Raw genomic sequence first — 20067 nt, 5'->3', positions numbered from 1 at the left:
TGACTCTTTTGGGAAATGAATCATTGTCCAGGTCCATAAAAACATTCAAAGTTTTATAGGCAGAACCCTCTAAAAACAGAACATAAGCTTCAAAGATACAATCAAAATATCCATACAATGTCTTGTGCTGTCCAGTATAGGCATCTTGCAAAATATGAAATAATCCAAACAGACCTATCAGCAAAAGTCTGTCTCCCTCTCTCCTCAGCCTGCATTCCAGCCTTTAGAAGAGCTTCATTTACATCCTCACACCATGGAGTTTGGGAGACAAAGACTAAAGGCAACTCCCTTCCAAAATGGAGATTTGCAACCCAATGCCTTTGTCACCTGATCTGAGGCTACAACAGCTTAGAGTAACAGAAAACAACCAACAGTTATTTGTTAATGCATTAAGAAGCTCAAAGTCCAGTAGGAAACAAGATTGGAAAACCCCCAATGTTACCAATTCTTCAGCAATACACATTCAGCCATTTTCCATTTTAACCTTCATTAACACATATGTATTTTTTTTTTCATTTCTGCGTGAATTAAATCGGTTATACAGTGGTACCTCGGGTTAAGTACTTAATTCGTTCTGGAGGTCCATTCTTAACCTGAAACTGTTCTTAACTTGAGGTACCACTTTAGCTAATGAGGCCTCCTGCTGCTGCTGCCGCACCACCAGAGCATGATTTTTGTTCTCATCCTGAAGCAAAGTTCTTAACCCGAGGTACTATTTCTGGGTTAGCGGAGTCTGTAACTTGAAGCGTATGTAACCTGAAGCATATGTAACCCGAGGTACCACTGTACTTAACATGGATAAAGTGGATAGAGAATTCTCCCTTTCTCATAACACTAGAAATGGACATCCTATGGAGCTGAATGTTGGAAGATTCAGGACAGATAAGAGAAAGGACTTCATGCAGTGCATAGTTAAACTATGGGACACGCTCCTATGGGAGGTGGTGGTGGCCACCAAGTTAGATGGCTATAAAAGAAGATTAGACAAATTCATGGAGGAGAGGGCTATTGATGGCTATGGATGGCCACAAGGATTTACTATTTAAGGACTTACTAATCTTTTTTTTCATGTCTGCAGCTAGAAATATAACAACACAATATTGGAAAGCAGCTACAAACTGAACTCTAGAGCAGTGTTTCCCAACCTTGGGCCTCCAGCTGTTTTTGAACTACAATTCCCATCATCCCTGGCCACTGGTCTTGCTAGCTAGGGATGATGGGAGTTGTAGTCCAAAAACAGCTAGAGGCCCAAGGTTGGGAAACACTGCTCTAGAGGCATGATGGGATACATGACAAAATATAGCCCTCGTGGTGAAACTAAGAAAGCATCTCAGGGCACTCAGAAACACAAATAACAAATAGGATTTTGAAACTGTATGGTACATGCTTATGCACTGCTCTTAAAAGGACAAGATTGCCCCCTCACAACCAACAACCCAGGTTCACATTGGGGCAATCTATTAAGAGTTATAGAATCATAGAATTGCAGAGTTGGACGGGACCTTGGTGGCCATCAAGTCCAATGCAATCAGTGCAGGAATCACAGCAATATAATCTGTGATAGATGGCATAAAAACCTCCCATGGGAATCCTATTCACTATAAGACATCTCTTACAGTCAAAAAGATCTTCCTAAGGTTTACTTGGAATCGCCTTTCTTGCCACTTGAATCCATTGCTTTGGGTCGTCCCATCCCCCCCAAAAAAGCAGCAGAAAACAAGTTTGCTTGTTAGATGGAAAGTAGAAGACATCTAACTGATGTAATCAACTCTAAACTATTGATAAATTCGCTTAATGTTTGACTATTATTTACGTTGGGTATGCATGGGATCTTTCTTTGGGGGGTTGTGATATATGAGGATTGTTTTCTATGTGTATTTTTGGAGACAAAAAAATTAAAAGTTAAGAAGAAGAAAGGAACAAGGAACTGAATGAACGTTTCCTATGCCCAAATGAAATCCATTGGCTAAGATGCAACGCTGGTCCAGCTCAAGAGCTTATTTCATCATCAGTGACAGACACCCCGGCAAAGGGAAGGCCGGCCAGCCTCCCAAATGCTAACACGTCCCCTGGATGCGTGCTCAGCACTGCTCTCTCGCTCCTTTCCCTGCTGCAGAAATGGACTGATTGCTTTAGCCAAGTTTCACAGATAGTGTCAGGAAGTGAAAGCCTGGGCCGCAAAGCCTAAATTAAAATTGGCTTAAGGAAGAATCAGGCTGTTTGGAAGGAATGAGTGATTAAACAACACTTTAGCACTCTAACTTTTCACTTGGAAAAGGAGGTGGGGGGAAGGAACCCTGAACTGCCAGCTTCCAAATGAGAGGGGTGAGCGTTGTGGCTGGAACCTTCCCTGCTTTGTAAATAAGCCAGCTTGTAGAACCTAATTGATTTGCTGAAACAGATCACCTTTTGTGATTATCCTGGTGGGAACATGCAGGCAATGAGAGATCATTCATTTAATTTTAGACTGACCAGTTTGTTCATTAGGCTTGGGTTATTTGTATTGCCAAAAGATGACTGCCAAAGGAAAGTAGGTTCCCTCCGCCTTCAATCTGGCACTCATGTATGCCAGCTCCTCACACAGTGTTTCTCCCAAAGGATAGAAATGGTTTTAGGTACTCTCTGTCTACATTTTTCAAAATTAGACTGGACTGCAAATTTCTGATCTAATTATTCACATTCCCTGAAATATGGGCTCGTCAACTCCATGGTACTTGTTTGACTTCTTGAAGATGTACTGGTACTCTTGGTTTTTTCCTCCGGAAAGACACCCTCCCCCCCAAAAAATGTTGTTGTTTTTTATTGGAGGATTTATAAATGGATACCTAAGGAAATTTTCTGAAGTGCTGAACAGCAGAGATTCTATATCTATAAACATATATAATAAAAGGGAATGTATGCCTAATAATCACATAAAAAACCATAATTCCCCAATAGCATTTCCAATTAGGGCTGAGAGAGATTTTAATGTCTGAAATGTGGGAGAGCCGCTGCCAATCAGTGTAGACAATACTGAGCTAGATCAATCAATGGCCTGACTCAATATAGGTCAGCTTCCTGTGCACCTGTATTACCTTCCCATGACAGCTTAAAACATATACCGTATTTTTCGCCCCATAAGACGCACCGGCCCATAAGACGCACCTAGATTTTAGGGGGGGAAATAAAGGGAAAAAATTTTATTTCCCCCCCAGGTGCGCTGCGCTACACCAGGAGCTTGGGGCGTGCTGAGCTCAGCGCGCCCCAAGCTTCTGCATGCCGGCAAGCATTCCACTGCCGCCCCAAGCCTTGCGCACCCGGCGGGACCTCCTGCCGGGTGCGGGAGGCTTGGGGCGGCAGCGGACTGCTTGCCGGCATACAGAAGCTTGGGGCGCGCTGAGCTCAGCACGCCCCAAGCTTCTAGGTGCGCGCAAGAAGTCCGCTGCCGCCCCAAGCCTCGCGCACCCGGCGGGACCTCCTGCCGGGTGCGGGAGGCTTGGGGCGGCAGCGGACTGCTTGCCGGCATACAGAAGCTTGGGGCGCGCTGAGCTCAGCACGCCCCAAGCTTCTAGGTGCGCGCAAGAAGTCCGCTGCCGCCCCAAGCCTCGCGCACCCGGCGGGACCTCCTGCCGGGTGCGGGAGGCTTGGGGCGGCAGCGGACTGCTTGCCGGCATACAGAAGCTTGGGGCGCGCTGAGCTCAGCACGCCCCAAGCTTCTAGGTGCGGGGAAGCAGTCCGCTGCCGCCCCAAGCCTTGCGCACCCGGCAGGACCTCCTGCCGGGTGCGGGAGGCTTGGGGCGGCAGCGGACTGCTTGCCGGCATACAGAAGCTTGGGGCGCGCTGAGCTCAGCACGCCCCAAGCTTCTAGGTGCGCGCAAGAAGGCCGCTGCCGCCCCAAGCCTTGCGCACCCGGCAGGACCTCCTGCCGGGTGCGCGAGGCTTGGGGCGGCAGCGGACTGCTTGCCGGCATACAGAAGCTTGGGGCGCGCTGAGCTCAGCACGCCCCAAGCTTCTAGGTGCGGGGAAGCAGTCCGCTGCCGCCCCAAGCCTTGCGCACCCGGCAGGACCTCCTGCCGGGTGCGGGAGGCTTGGGGCGGCAGCGGACTGCTTGCCGGCATACAGAAGCTTGGGGCGCGCTGAGCTCAGCACGCCCCAAGCTTCTAGGTGCGGGGAAGCAGTCCGCTGCCGCCCCAAGCCTTGCGCACCCGGCAGGACCTCCTGCCGGGTGCGCGAGGCTTGCAGACACTCGCCCGAAGCAGGGGGAGCCCTCCAGAGGGCTCCCCGTGCTTCGGGCGACAGGCTGCCGCCCCAAGCCTCGCGCACCCGGTGGGACCTCCTGCCGGGCGCGCGAGGCTTGCAGGCATTCGCCCCATAAGACGCACCCCGATTTCCCCTTCATTTTTGGAGGGGAAAAAGTGCGTCTTATGGGGCGAAAAATACGGTAAAAAGAGCTAAATAATAATAATAATAATTTATTGATTTATTATTATTTATTATTTATTATATTAACAGTTTATTATTTATACCCCACCCATCTGGGTGGCTCCCAATCGAGTGTTAAAAACAATACAGCATTAAATAGCAAAAACTTCCCTAAACAGGGCTGCCTAAAGACCATTTGATGTATTTCCATCATTTTGGAGAAGTTTTAAGATGTTTAAGACATACCTTCTGCCAGTGCAATTTTTCTAGAAAAGAGAGGTGCCAGAACTCACCATGAACTCACCCTTGGGTTCTGCATATGGAATGGGGAAGGGCGCCATATTGTCTCAGCTCCAGTGTCTCTCAGGTGGGCGCCATTGCCATTATACTAGAATGGCAGTTGACTCTTACTTTAATGTTATTAACATGACTGTGTCCTCCTTCATACCTGGGAGCAGAAGGCTAGCTTGAGAATCTCAGAGGAGATTCTGCCTCCCATCATCTGCTGCCTGAAATGGATGCCTAACTTCACTCAATAATAGGGATGGCCCTGCTGTTTTGGAACAATGCCAGCTGTCCTAATGATTTACTACTACTACTACTACTACTACTACTATTATTATTATTATTATTATTATTATTATTATTAAAAAGTCATGGCCAACAGACAGAGATGGTGGGCTCTGGTGTCCCCCAACATCAGGAGGGTTCCCCTCAGGTTTCCCAGTCTTGTGTTTTAAAATGTTTTTCTTTTATTTCAGGGTGGTATATTTAAATTCCATTTGGGTTAAGCAACAGCAGAGAAAGTAATGCTGTATATCACGGCATGCGCTTGGACTTCATTGTTTATTTATTTATTATTTGGGTTTCCTTCTTCTTCTTTTTCTTTCCCCATGGCCCAGGTCACTGTTGCTTGAACCTCTTGTCTCTCAGAAGCCGACACTTAAAGCGCAACTGAAGCTAATAACAAGAGACAATATTTTAATGTTAATTAGACATTTCATGTGTCTTAGTTCATCAGAGCAATATTGCTCTTTTATGTATTACATGAAAGCGGAGACTTTCGCTTGGAGGAAAAATGGGGAGCACAGCCAGTCATCAAGCAAAAGGTCTTGGGTTCCTTCCCCCCCTCCTTTTGTAATTATTAAAATTATTGTTAGATTCAAGGAGATCTAGGAAAGCTCTGAAGGAAAGGTCCTTCCAAACAAGAAAGCTGCGATTGCTCAGTGGGGAAGATCTCAAGGCGTTCATTGCAGGTTCTGCCTTTGCACTTTGATAAAGGTGTAGACAGCAACTAAAGAAAACAAATTTAGGTTTCCTGAAGATTAGTAGATCATATGTGGCGCATCCAGTCATGGCAACTTGGGACCTGAGCATGTCTCAGCAGCTATCTATGGCAGAGCTACTTCTTCCCACAGGAATAAGTGATGGCCACCAACTCAGGTGTCTTTAAAAGAGGATTAGACAAATTCATGGAGGAGAGGACTATCTATGGCTACTACCTAGGATTGCTATGCTCTGCCACCACAGTTGGAGGCAGTGGATGCTTCTGAATATGACTTGATGGAAGCTGCAGGAGGGGAGAAGGCTCTTGTTCTCAGGTCCTAACTTGCGAGTTTCCTTTTGAGACATTTGGTTAGCCATTGTGTGAACAAGATGCTGGACTAGATGGATCATTGGCCTGATCCAGCATGCTTAGGGATGTGGCTCAGAAGAACTAGAAGACTGAAAGCTTAGGAAAATAGGTGGAAATCAGAGGAGGGGAACCTGCAGGGATTGGATAAAAACATGCATGCATACATATTTGGATAGGTTGGTGGTTTATTTTTTTTATGCTGAAAGCATTGGAAATTTGGGGATAGCATGGCCAAAAAATTCAGGCCACACCTGCATGATAACATTAAAGCACTATCATGTCTCTTTAACAGCCCTGGGTTTCCCCAAAGCATCCTGGCAATTGCAGGTAAACACGCTGAGAGTTGTTACCTCAGGAATAGGCAAACTCGGCCCACCAGGTGTTTTGGGACTACAATTCCCATCATCCCTGACCACTGGTCCTGTTAGCTAGGGATGATGGGAGTTGTAGTCCCAAAACATCTGGAGGCCCGAGTTTGCCTATGCCTGTGTTACCTCTTCCCCTCACAGAACTACCATTTTAAAATGGTAGTTTTGAGAAGCTGTTTTCAACTGGTTTTAATTGATAATTTTATGGTTTTATTATTTTTGCAAACTTTTTTTCTTACAATCAAGTGGCATATAAGTTTTATGAAATGAATAAATTCCCAGTGTTCCCTGGGAAGAGAGATGGACTCTGAGCCCCATTTACCCTAATGGACCAGCGACTACTGCATCTCTTTAAATTCCCATTTCTCCAGAATCATTAAGGGTACAGAAAGCCAGTTACTTTTGCCTTCCTGGCCATCCTATCTGGCCATGAAGGTGACCTTGGGCCAGTTATTATCTACATGTCTTACCTCGCAAGGTTGTTGTGAGGATCTGATGGCTGAGAGTGGAGACATTTATGGCACCCTGTTTTTCTTTAACGAATGGTGGAATAAATGACAAAGAAATGCTTTAAAAAGGGCTTTATCATAACAGCAGCCTATTTGGTTATCTGGAGCATCCTTTCGTGTGTTTATATCTCTGGATTTAGCCAGCTGTGCTTTCTTCCTTTCATATCCTCCTGCCTCCCTCCTTTTTTGTTTTGTTTTTTTGTTTGTGTGTGTGTCCTCTGAGAAGAGGTAAACTGCAACCAGGATCCAAAATGAGGACTGCTAGCATTAAAAAAAAAAGTTCTGCAATTTGGGGGGGGGGGGGAAGAAAAAAGAAAATCACCTTGGTTCTATCTGGCATAGTTTCCATTGCAAGATATTTAGGAATGAAACATGGTCTAGCTGGTTCATTAATATACATTATCCAATTGCAAACACTCTGACTGAGAAGGAAAGCTGTTTGCTTTTCTGGGGGATGCTGGTCGCTTTTTAAATCCCTGGGATTTTTTTTTGCTCTTCTGCTGCACAACAGTGGACAAACCCAGCACGGTGGCAGAAGGTTATAGGTACTGTAAGTTATATTTAGCTAAAAATAAGCCCACAGATCCAAGGCGCTTCTACTCTGCTATAAAAAGACTGCATATGTTTGGTGCAGGTTTTCTTAAGGTAAGGGACAAAGCTTTGGATGCTCCAAGGCAGATAGATTTGCCCATATGGGAAGGCGGTCTTTCGCTGATGATTTTGCAGACAGAAATTGCCCATCTGCACTGTTTGCAGGTGTTTTGAATGATTATATTATTAGCTCTGTCTGTTCAACTTTGCTTTTTTATGGTGGCTTTAGTATTGCAGTAAATAAAAAAAAGAGAGAAATATATAAGCAGCCATCTGCTTCCCAGTTTTTGACTCGCGTTCTTTGTCAAGAAAGAAAAAAGAATTTGCCGATTTTTATCTCTTAGTTCTGAAATGCTGGCAAATGGGAAAACACACACACACACACACACACACAAGAGAGAGAGAAACCAAAATCTTTCATCGCTCCCCCCTCCCCAAATTCTGACTTGCATGTTAAACGGAAAGAGAATTTTTTGTCTTATTTATTATTTATGTGCCTGTGATTGATCTATTTAAACATACAATCAACCACATTCTGCAGTCATTTAGACGATGCCAGTATGTCGAAGCATTGTAGCACATTCATAGCATGTTGCCTAAGATCCGGCTCTCATTCCCGGCAAATTAGGGAGAATGTGTATTAGAAGGGAGTTAAGCCTTGTTCAGGCTTTCCCACCTCTTCTTTTTTCCAGTTGGTAAAATGAAAGCCTCACAGAGATGAAAATTTTCATTTTGTTCTGCATCTGCTCTAAATTTTTTGTTGCAATGCCCAATCTACAAATTTCAGGCAGCTAGCAAGCCTTTTAGCCCTTGGGAAAGAAAACCACCAGATTCCACTTTGCATTTTGTTCAAACAAACAAACAGCCCCGTACAGTAGTGCCCCGCAAGACGAATGCCTCGCAAGACGAAAAACTCGCTAGACGAAAGGGTTTTGCGGTTTTTGAGCTGCTTCGCAAGACGAATTTCCCTATGGGCTTGCTTCGCAAGACGAAAACGTCTTGCGTTTTTTGCAAGTTTGTTTCCTTTTTCTTAACACCGTTAATACAGTTGCAACTTGACTTCGAGGAGCAACTCATAGAACGCGGTGTGGTAGCCTTTTTTGACGTTTTTGGTGATTTTTGAAGCTTTTCCAAAACTTTTCCGACACCGTGCTTCGCAAGACGAAAAATTCGCTAGACGAAAAAAACTTGCGGAACGAATTAATTTCGTCTTGTGAGGCACCACTGTATTACCCTTTGGCTAAAATCTTATTGTAATTCTTACATGTATGCCCTGTTCAGTCAAAAACCCCTACAATGTGGATTAGTAGTTTAGTTAGTGAGGCTGTTCTCCAAGTGCTGTTGGACTTAGAATGATACCACGTAAGGTTGGTATTGCTGTTCAGTCCTAAGTAGGCCTCTAACTGTCCTTGATTTCTATCCTTGACTCCCTACTTGACTCCCTATCCTATCCTAGTGATTAGGCTAACCACTGACAGACCCAGCAACCTCAAGGCAAGACTGGATATCCATGCTCAGCCAAGATCTCAAGTCAGCCAAGACGCCTGGCTGAACCCTAAAAGAGAGCCATCCCTAAGCATTGGGTTGGAAAACCATGTTCTCAGGCGGGGCAGAGAAGATTTTCTCAACAATCTGAAAACAATGGGTGGATGCTTTGTGGGGGCCAGAAGATCTGAGGAAAATCCATCACCCATGTTGGCTGGTGCCCCCTTAAAAACAGCCGTTGCACACACATTGTTTTGTAAAGAAATAAAAGTAGTATTTACTTACGTAATCTAATCTTCTAACCACCACATTTAGACACAATTTTCCTAATATACATGGGTTTTTTATGCATATACACACATAATATACACATTTTGGAAATCCAATTTTCCCTAATATAATGCATTTTTAAAGACGAACTGAATTGAGTTTCTCTTCCATCCTCAGGAGGAAGCAGTAGGTAGTGACAGTGCTCTGGATTGGCACAGCTGAGAAATGAATTTGGCATGATTTGACATTGATTGGAAAGTCAGCTACCAGATAATTATTGGGAAACAGGAGAGGGCAGGGAAGGCATTAACCAGGGGCTCTGCCAGGTTGCAATGGCCCTCAGAACTGTCCTGGGATTCTGCCTTCTGACACTGGACCCCAGAATGGCCACTATGCTCCATCCTGGCCTGCCAAACTGAATTCATGCAGCAGAGATGCTTATTGGGATGTTGTGTGCCTGCTCTCTCTTCCTCATCTGTTAGCTGCACACCATAAATTGAAAGGGGAGGGGGAAACCGCAAGCCAAAGAAATAGATTTTATTTTTAAACTGCTGCAAATAATCATGTTAGTCATAATTGTTATTACTTTTCCTTTGGGGATCAATTGTTATCAACGCTCAACTCTTTTGTTTCTCTTCAGGATCTCCGGGCTACGTAGCAATTTATAAAAACACCAGACCATGGGCTAAGTCCGTGTCCTTAGGGTTATGAGATGTTGCTAAGTATCAAAACAAAAATCCCAGTGTTCCAGTTCTTTAACTTCACTAAGTTTAATTAGCCATTCCAATTAACCTTCCTTTTGTGTTCCCTTATGTTTAAAGGGCTATAGCAAAAGTAATGTAGAATTAAAGTCATTTAGAGAAAAGTAGAAAAGGGGGAAAGAGGTGCCGCTATTATCCCAGGTTTTACAAAAGTACATGAAAACTCAGGCTTACTGATTAATTAGGTGGACAGGCGATCGGACACTTGAGACATCTGCTTGTACAAAATAATGCTGCATTATTATTATTATTATTATTATTATTATTATTATTATTATTAGCAGTAGTAGTAGCTTTGTAGCCTGCTTTCTTCCAAGGTGAGATACAAAGTGGCTTCCAACATTTTTAAAAAATCATTATAAAATTGGTTGGCATCCGTCTGTCTCGGGAGACAGTGGGAAGTGTGCCTTAACCTGGAGAGTTAAAGCACCTGCTGTGGCTGTAGAGACCGATACAGGAAAGACATGTTTTGTTGCAGCTGGGGCAGATACATCAAGGCATTTCTTCTCTCTGCACTCCTCCCAGTGGTCCTCTGCTTCTCCTCCTAGTGGTCCTCCTCTGGTCACTGCTGTGGACGCACAACCTGATTGTCTGTCTCCAGGCACTGTGGTCATCTGCAAGGAATTCCCACATGGAGGTGTTAATGTTTCCAGCCTTCATGTCATGTTTGCAGACATGTTCTTTGGAACTCCCTGCCTCTTGATATCAGGCAGGTGTCTTCACTGTACTCTTTTTAAAGGAAAAGGGACCCCTGACCATTAGGTCCAGTTGTGACCAACTCTGGGGTTGCGGCGCTCATCTCGCTTTATTGGCCGAGGGAGCCGGCATACAGCTTCCGGGTCATGTGGCCAGCATAACTAAGCCACTTCTGGCGAACCAGAGTAGCGCACGAAAACGCCGTTTACCTTCCCACCTAAGCGGTACCTATTTATCTACTAGCACCTTGATGTGCTTTCAAACTGCTAGGTTGGCAGGAGCTGGGATCGAGCAACGGGAGCTCACTCCGTCACAGGGATTCGAACCACCAACCTTCTGATTGGCAAGTCCTAGGCTCTGTGGTTTAACCCACAGCGCCACCCGCATCCCTTTGTACTCTTTTTGGCACCTGCTAAAAAAAACATTGTTGTTTAGGAAAGCTTTCCCAGATATTTAGAATGTTGGTATGAGATTCACTCTGTTTTTAGTCTATTGTTGTTTCAATTTTTCAAAATGCCTGAATTATTGTTGCTAATTTACTTATGGTTTGATTTTATTGGGTTTCTTTTAAAGGCACCTGGAGGTATTTTAACAATGAAGCGATGTACACATTTTATGAAATTGAAAGCAAGCGAACAAACAAACAAATAGCACAAGGGTCTCGAAGGCAGCTGTCTCACAAAGCTGACCCCCAAAATGTGTTCATGTGCTGTACACACAGGGTAAACTGACTCGCAATTTCTCCCTCCTATCTCTCCCACATGTCTGTGATGTGCCCACATGCTCTAGCTTCCCTGCTGCCCCAGACAGGGGCCATATCCACAGCATACATTCAAAGCACATGGCTTCCTCCCAAAGAATCCTGATAATGATAGCTTGTTATGGTTGATGGGAACTGTAGCTCTGTGGGGGGTAAACTATGGATCCCAGGATTCTTTAATGGAAAGCAATGTGCTTTAAATGGGCCTTAACTGTATGGTGTGAAAGCATACCCTCTGACATTTCTCCAATGAAAATAGGGCCATGTGATTCCAAACCCTCCGAGATTCCTTCAGTGAAAAAAGAGATGTCCCTTTCCAACATTTCTCTGAAGAAAATAGGGACGTCCGGTGCTATTTTTCTAGAAAAATAGGTGCTGGAACTCACCATGAACTTGCTCTCTTGCTCTCTGATAATGGCAGTGGTGCCCACCTGAGAGGTGCCGGAAGTGAATCCCAGCGAGTTCTGGCTGGAAAAAAGCCCTATCGCATACCTGCCAACATTTCTCTGATGTCCTAAGGAAAAGCAATGGGACGCAGGTGGCGCTGTGGGTTAAACCACAGAGTCTAGGACTTGCTGATCAGAAGGTCGGTGGTTTGAATCCCTGTGACGGGGTGAGCTCCCGTTGCTCGGTCCCTGCTCCTGCCAACCAGGCAGTTCAAAAGCACGTCAAAGTGCAAGTAGATAAATAGGTACCGCTCCGGCAGGGAGGTAAACGGTGTTTCTGTGTGCTGCTCTGATTCGCCAGAAGCGGCTTAGTCATGCTAGCCACATGACCCAGAAGCTGTACGCCGGCTCCCTCGGCCAATAAAGCGAGATGAGCGCCGCAACCCCAGAGTTGGTCACGACTGGACCTAATGGTCAGGGGTCCCTTTACCTTACTAAGGAAAAGCAGGGAATTCCAGGATCAAATCAGAAACTGGGATGGCTTCTGTAAATCTGGGACTGTCCTTGGAAAATAGGGACACTTGGAAGGTCCGAGTTTGTTAAAGGTCCTGAGAGTTGTTAGGAGACCACCTGCTGTTCCCTTCAGAGTGCTACAATTCCCAGAGTTCCCTGGGAAGAAGGATTGACCATTAAGCCCCAGACACAACATAGATGATGCTGATGAGGATGCTGATGGGGATTATGATACCACGCTTCATCTGAGACTCACAGGGCAGTTTACAGTATAACATTTAAAGCACAATGATACCAATTCCAACAGTTGTGGCTTCCTACAGAGAATTATGGGAGCTGTAGTTTTTTGTGGGTGCTGAGAGTTGTTAGGAGATCCCTATTTCCCCATCACAAAGCTACAACTCCCAGAGTTCCTTGGGAAGAGAGAGTGATTCTTAAAGCACCCTTTCCTCTCTCATGCCATCAATATAGTCCCATCAAGTGATATAAAAGCCACTGGAGTCCTCTTGATCTGAGAGTCAATCTTTCTTGAAGAGTAGCTTCAAAATTGGGGATCTAGGAACATTTGACAATGTGACTTTGAAGATCCAGTATCAGGCCATCTTGGTAAAAGAGAGAACTTTTTGCAGAGAGAAAGAGACAGAGAAAGAAAAAAGAGTGAATAATCCTTTGCTCCAGGCCTTGGCAATACACTGGATTAAGCTCATTACTAATTAGACACAATTGTGAAGCACAATTATTTATGAACCTTCAATGGGCTGAATTCATGAAAGGAATAATGAGTACATATTTTCCTTTTGTAGAATATTAATGAAGAAATGGCACTGCTATTCATTATTAATCTACTTTCAAACCGTAATGAATACTTCCAGTGGCAAATCCCAAATTTCTATATTTACAGAAACAGTGGTGTGTATGCTGATGACGGCACAGCCTCGCCCAATCTGCAAATGAGGGAACGCTGCAATTATCAGCAGAGAGATTTCCTGAAGTCGGTGAGCAGTGCTAGATGATAATATTAACGGGGGGAAGGCAGACTTCTGATTCATTAACATGCTCACAAGTGAAAAACAACAGTGATTCCAAGATTAGCATTCATAAATCTGACACTGTGCTTTTAAAATGAATAAATAAGAAAAAAAAATTGAATCAGGATGCCAGCTGTTTACACAAACATAGCTGAGGGAGGGGGACTTCCAGATCACTCAGGCCCTGCAAGGTACTCTGCATAAGGTCTTAGGGATACTTACCTAAGCCCAGATTGTGATGTCCACCTTAACACATAAAGCCCTAAAAGAGTTGGCCCCAAATATCTGAGGAAATGTCTCCTTCCATGTGTATTGGCCCAGGTGGTAAGATCAGCAGAGAGGCCCTGTTAGCAGCGCCACCACCCTCTGAGGTCCAGGGGGCAGTGGCAGGGCCTTCTCTGTGTTGGCCCCAGGCCATGCAACTCCCTTTCCTCTGAGCTGCACCAGGCCCCATCATTGTATGTTTTTCCCTTGGCAGGTCAATATGCATCTCTTTGCCTAGGTCTTTTGGGGCCAACAAGTAATATAAAACCTTGCTGTTCCTCGCTTCTGCAGCATAATATTTTTTAAAACTATGATCTTAATGGTAGTTTTAAGTGTTATTTAAATTGTTTAAATGAAATCACTGGACTCTTTTTTTAAAAAAACAACCTTTTATTTTGCTTTAAACAGGTACATATAAATATAGACAACCAAAATTACAAAGGAAAATTCCTAAATAGTAATGGGGGAAAAACTTTAAAAACTATAAAAAATATCAAAGTACATAACACAACATAAGCAACTATGGAAAAGATAAAAGAAAAGAAAAAAGAAAAATAGAAAATAAAATAAAAATAAAAAGGAAGGTGAGCCAAAGCAGGAAGGCTCATCTATTGTACACTTCCGTCAAGCTCACAACAGATCATTATTCTTATCAATTATCTCTATCTGCATTCCAAAGGAAACCCTCATCTTGGTATCAGGGAACATTTCTGTATGCGGCATCATTCTAGACATAGCCAGATCTTTCTTGCTGAGCCCTTGTCCCCTAAAAAATCACAGGACTCTTGTGGCCTTGAGGTAAAAGGGTGAGTTATAAACCCTATTATTATTATTATTATTATTATTATTATTATTATTATTATTCAGATTGAAGCCAGGCTCAGGTACGGGAAGAACTATAGCCCAGTGGTGAAGCACAAGTTAAACAGGCTTTTTGGTTAGATGACCCTTTGTGTCCCTTCTGTAGGGCTATAAGAAACCCCCCAAAAAGCCTTTCTGAGAAAGGAGAGGTCCATCAGGAGAACAAGGCGAGCATTGATGGAACAGGCTCAAATGTTTATTATTCAAGGTTGTAAAGAGATAAGCAGACTCAGGAATGCACATTGCTGTGGCGTGGTGAGGCTGGTGGGGCCATTGCATGAAGGAAGGGGGGGCAAGCCCATGTAAGGACATAGGAAGTTGCTATAACTTTCGATTTCCCAGAAATCAGGTGGTATTGTATTCTGCAAATGTATAAAAGTGGGCGCACCCTGACTGGGGTGTGCAGATTGCGAGCTTATCGCTCTGTACCTTTGTTCTGCATATGCATAAATCCTGTTGAATCCGGCAAGGTTGGTTGCCACTTCGTGTGAATCTGTGCTCCGGGGACCCAATAGCAGATGTGGAAAATGTCCAACATTTCCAGTACTACAATTCTAATATTCTAAGTTTTACATGCAAGAGGTGTCAGGTTCAAACCAGCTGCGGAAGGCCCTTGCCGGAACCACTTCAGAGCTGTTGCATAACAGCATAAGTCAAAGCTTTCCACACCCATTGGCCACTTTTTACTTAAATGTGCATTTGGAGACGCAATGGGAAACCTGGAAGTAGGGATGGACAAACCTTATAATTTTGTTTCTCTCAGTTCCTCATCCCCCCCCCCCAATCTTAAATTCAGTTCTCTGCATTTCTCTGAGCACCAATGAAGCCCAGCAGCCTTGACTCTGGGAAACCAGGCCTCAGGTCCCACTTCTGCAACCGTCTCATTACAAAGCCTTGGGACTCACCTACATTAGTAAAGTAAAAGTGCTTTATATAAGTTATAACACTGTGACACCAGATGGCGCTGTGGAGTCCCGTCTTTCACCCTTTATGAAGTTTACAATGCGTTTAACTGAATCGCTTTTTTGATGTGTCTAGATCCAGCCTTGGTTGGCCAAGTCATTCTCAGCTTCAATTGCCCAGAAATAAAATGAGGATGATGGAAATATGCCTACAGCAGGGGAACCGATAACAACAACAACAACAACAACAACAACAACAACAATTATTATTATTATTGTTGTTATTATTATTATTATGTATCCAGGGCAGCTGTCTACCAACTCCACCTGGTACGCAGGCTGAGACTCTACCTGCCCGCTGACTGCCTGGCCAGAGTGGTGCATGCTCTAGTTATCTCCCGCTTAGACTACTGCAATGCGCTCTACGTGGGGCTACCTTTGAAAGTGACTCGGAAACTACAACTAATCCAGAATGCGGCAGCTAGACTGGTGACTGGGGGCGGCCGCCGAGACCACATAACACCGGTCTTGAAAGACCTACATTGGCTCCCAGTACGTTTCCGAGCACAATTCAAAGTGTTGGTGTTGACCTTTAAAGCCCTAAACGGCTTCGGCCCAGTATACCTGAAGGAGCGTCTCCACCCCCATCGTTCTGCCCGGACACTGAGGTCCAGCGCCGAGGGCCTTCTGGCGGTTCCCTCATTGCGAGAAGCGAAGCTACAGGGAACCAGGCAGAGGGCCTTTTTGGTGGTGGCGCCTGCCCTGTGGAATGCCCTCCCATCGGATGTCAAGGTGATGGACAACTACCTGACATTCAGAAAACATCTTAAGGCGGCCCTATTCAGGGAAGCTTTTAATGTATGATATTTTAGTGTTTTTTGGTTTCTGTGGAAGCCGCCCAGAGTGGCTGGGGAAACCCAGCCAGATGGGCGGGGTACAAATAATAAATTATTATTATTATTATTATTATTATTATTATTATTATTATTATTATTATTATTATTATTTATACCCCACCCTTCTGGCTGGGTTTCCCCAGCCACTTTGGGCAGCTTCAAACAAAATATTAAAATACAATAGTCTATTAAACATTTAAGGTTCCCTAAACAGGGTTGCCTTCAGATGTCTTCTAAAAGTGTGCTTATTTATTGTTCTGCACAAAACTCCTGTCATCGCTGACCATTGGCCATGTTGACTGGGTCTGATGGGAGTTGTAGTCTCAAGACATCCTTCTTTGACTTGCAGTGTTGCTTAGGAAGAGGACTGCAATCAAGTTTGCAGAGCAGTTTTCAACTTCCACATCCTATAGAGATGATAAACAGGCCTTGTATTTGTCACCCATAGCACAGCCCAATATCTGTCCACAGTTGCAAGAATGAAACCGGGGAGAACCATCCGTCTGGCTTAATTAATCTGGAATAAAAGCCTGCACTCTTCAGCCTGCGCCTTTGGTCTATCATTGGGCTTCCATTTGTCAGAAACAAACTTCTTTATTAAACACAATAGTGCTGTGCTTAGCTGCTTTCCGAATCCTTAGGGAGCAAAGGACAATAAAGACAAGTCACACACAGAAGGCTTAATTGTATATTTGAGGGTCAGCGGAAATTCCTGGTTATATCAATCACATGTAATATTTGGAACTCGCTCAGCTCCAACTTTTAGGCATGATTGGAATGAGTCGAGTTCCCAAAGGGCTTCAACTTCATCTGTGTGAGTGTGTGTGTGTCTGTACTGTCGCACAACAATAGATCTCTTATTGAATTTTTATATCCCAGTGATATATCTGATCATTAGCTTGGAATACTGGCTCCTGTTCCAACCAAGAACCAGAAGCCCAGATAAATCTTGCTGCATTTTAGGTTTAAGACAGAGGAAATTTGTTAGTCGTGGCTTCTTTTAGTAGCACCCTGCAGTTTGATTTAGTCTTGGACATAAAGAAAAATAGGGAGGGTGTGTGTTGAGATTTGCTGATGGGACAGGGAAGGTGAGTGAAATCAATGTACCCCTATTTTAGGATTCCGGCACAATTCATTCACTGGGGAGGTGCATGAAGAGAACAGGGATGGAGAGGCAGTAAACCGGGTATATGACAGTAGCAGGTGGTGGTTTGAGGAGGTGGTGCCCCTGCTTGCTTACTGGGAGGGAGAGTGGGAGGGGCAGGGTGGCAGGGAGGTCAGTGCAGTATAAGCATACATCAGAGACTCCTGCTGGTGTGTTTGCGCTGCGCTGACCTTCCCACCATCCTGTGCCAGTGATCATAGAATCATAGTGTAGGCAGCGGCCAAGTGGGTCATCTAGTCCAACCCTCTGCAATGCAGGAATCTTTTCCCCAATGTGGGACTCGAATCCACAATCTTGAGCTATCGCGGACAGCAGCAAATCTGTGGCTGGGAGGTCAGGAAAGTGCCACCGCGCTTTTCCAGCATCTGTTACTAGTAAATAAGCTCCAGGACCTCCTTTTCAAAGGACATTAGTAGTAGTAGTAGTAGTAGTAGTAGTAGTAGTATCATTATTATTATTATTATTAGTAGTATCATTATTATTATTATTCGGTGATGCTCCCTTCACCCTAAGGTCCCAGGGAGAGTCGCAGAATTAAAACAACTGAAAACAAATTATGAGCTGCCTGAGGGAGGAGGCTGGCAGCTGCACTGGTGGGGAAAATAGGGACATTCCAGGATCAAATCAGAAGCTGGAATGGCTTTCATAATTCCAGGACTGTCCCTGGAAAATTGGGACATTTGGAAGGTATGATAAATATATTGCACAGGTTTGATATTTATTCCTTCTCCACCATGAACTTTGAAAACTGTAGTTCCAGGGAGGAGGCAGTGCACAAATGGTTTGCTCCCTCTACGGCCATCAGTTCTCATGAGTCTTTGGGGATAAGTCAAGAGATATGGAAGTAGGTCTTTTGCTGTAAAGCAGCATCAACAAGCTGAACAGTGATGGTGCACAAGCAGACTGAGGGGGGCAGTAAAGAGAGCACAGCCCTGCTCACGTGTTCCATTCAAAGAGAGAACTAATGCATGGAGAGCGAACTAGGGCTGTGCCCTCTGGCCTTGCTCCTAATATTGCACACCGAGCTGCCCCCACCACAGATGCCTCTGCACCTCACATTTGCAGATTTCAGTGTTCAACAAGCAGCCCTTTGTGGCCCAGGCCGGGAGTTTTGGCTCCATTTTGCCCTCCATGCATTAGCCCTACACATGGCACAACCCTATAAAAGCTTGGTAAGATAAGTTTCTGCATGTGCTTCTCAGGCTTTCCTGATATCCATGCAGGGTGTCACTGAAAATCACACACACACACCCCAGATAAAATTCTCAGGATGGCGTCCTTGCGTCACCCCTCTGCCCATTTTATCCTCATAACAACCAGGTGAGGTGGGCTAGACCCAAAGTCTCCTGGCTTGCTTCATGCCTGTGAGTGGATTTGAACCCTGTTCTCCCTTACCGTAGCTCAATGCACACTATAGTGCACCAGCACTTGTGAGAAACATCACCAAAATCAGGATTCAGAAAAGTAACGTGGAACTGCGGAAAAACAGAGGTGGTGGGGTGTGTGGGTGTGGGCATTTAAGCAGTGATTTAGTATGCCAGATCTTTCATGCAAGTCAGTCGGAAGTCTGCCCGCTCGACTCTTTCGGAGCAAGTCTGAGCTCTTGCCCAGTTCAATGTCAAGCTGTTGGTTCATGCCTGATATTTTTAGGGGAGGGGGCGCTAACCTGATGCCGGCATACAAGCCAGTTGCCAGAGCTTAGAACGTGGAACCATATGCCCCAAAGCTGCCTCTCCCTCCACCCCCAGAACAGTCTTCTAGCATGTCTTTAACAAGGGAGAGCTCCGTGCACATGCGGACATAAAAATCGGGAGGTTTCGCACATCACTTTCCTTATAGCTTATTAAGTCCTGATGGGAGCCTCCTTAATCCCCATCATCCTGACAGCATCGCCAGCCAGCTGCTCTGGTCGTCTCCTCTGCCGTCGCATCCAGCTGTTCTAAAACAGCACACGTGTGTGCACCAGAGCAACGCGGAGGAGGGAGACGTCCCTGCCATCTGCCGCTGCAGGAAGAGTGCCATCCCCTGTTAATGTGCTGACCTAGACAGCCACATAGGGCTCAAGGCAGGCCCTGGCTGGACCACCGATGCCCTGCAATGATGTGATCCTGATTGCTGAGACATGTTTCCTCGCTGCGTTTCGTCTCCACCTTTCCCCTCCCGCTGCTTTTGCCTGAGAAGGAAGCTGTATCCCAAGCTGATTTCTTGGAGTTTGTTTTCTTGCATGTAACATTTCAAAGGTGATCTCGAAAACCAATTTTACACTTAATAAAGTTTAACTATATCTTCATTTCAAAACTAAATAGCAGGTGTTTAAGAGAATGTTTGTCTTTCTTTCCTTCCCAACCCCCCCAACCCCACCCACAAAAGTAGTCTTTGAAAAAGCCAAATGGCATCTTGCGGTGGGAGATTTAGTTCACTTGCCAGTGTAAAACCACGTTTAGTGGAGTTTGCTCACGTTTAAAAGACTGTGGAGCTTTTTTCCTGCTGCCTACGGAAAGCAACACCTGTTCCTCCAGGGATTTCTCACCTACTCCTCTTGCTTTACATCCATTGCAATCTCTGTTTCTGAAAA

The 20067-nt window shown here is 44.9% G+C and overlaps 1 long non-coding RNA gene across 1 annotated transcript; it reads left to right on the top strand.

Moving 5' to 3' along the window:
* Nucleotides 1-4747: 4747 nt before the first annotated feature.
* On the top strand, nucleotides 4748-16789 carry LOC310711028. Its single transcript, XR_014528341.1, has 3 exons — nucleotides 4748-4768; nucleotides 13278-13371; nucleotides 16677-16789. It is a non-coding gene; the product is annotated as an uncharacterized lncRNA (long non-coding RNA).
* Nucleotides 16790-20067: the final 3278 nt, after the last annotated feature.

Source organism: Podarcis liolepis (genome assembly GCF_965112155.1).
Source record: "Podarcis liolepis genome assembly, chromosome: 7".
NCBI classification, from domain to species: domain Eukaryota; kingdom Metazoa; phylum Chordata; class Lepidosauria; order Squamata; family Lacertidae; genus Podarcis; species Podarcis liolepis.
This window is presented reverse-complemented; position numbering and strand designations above follow the sequence as displayed.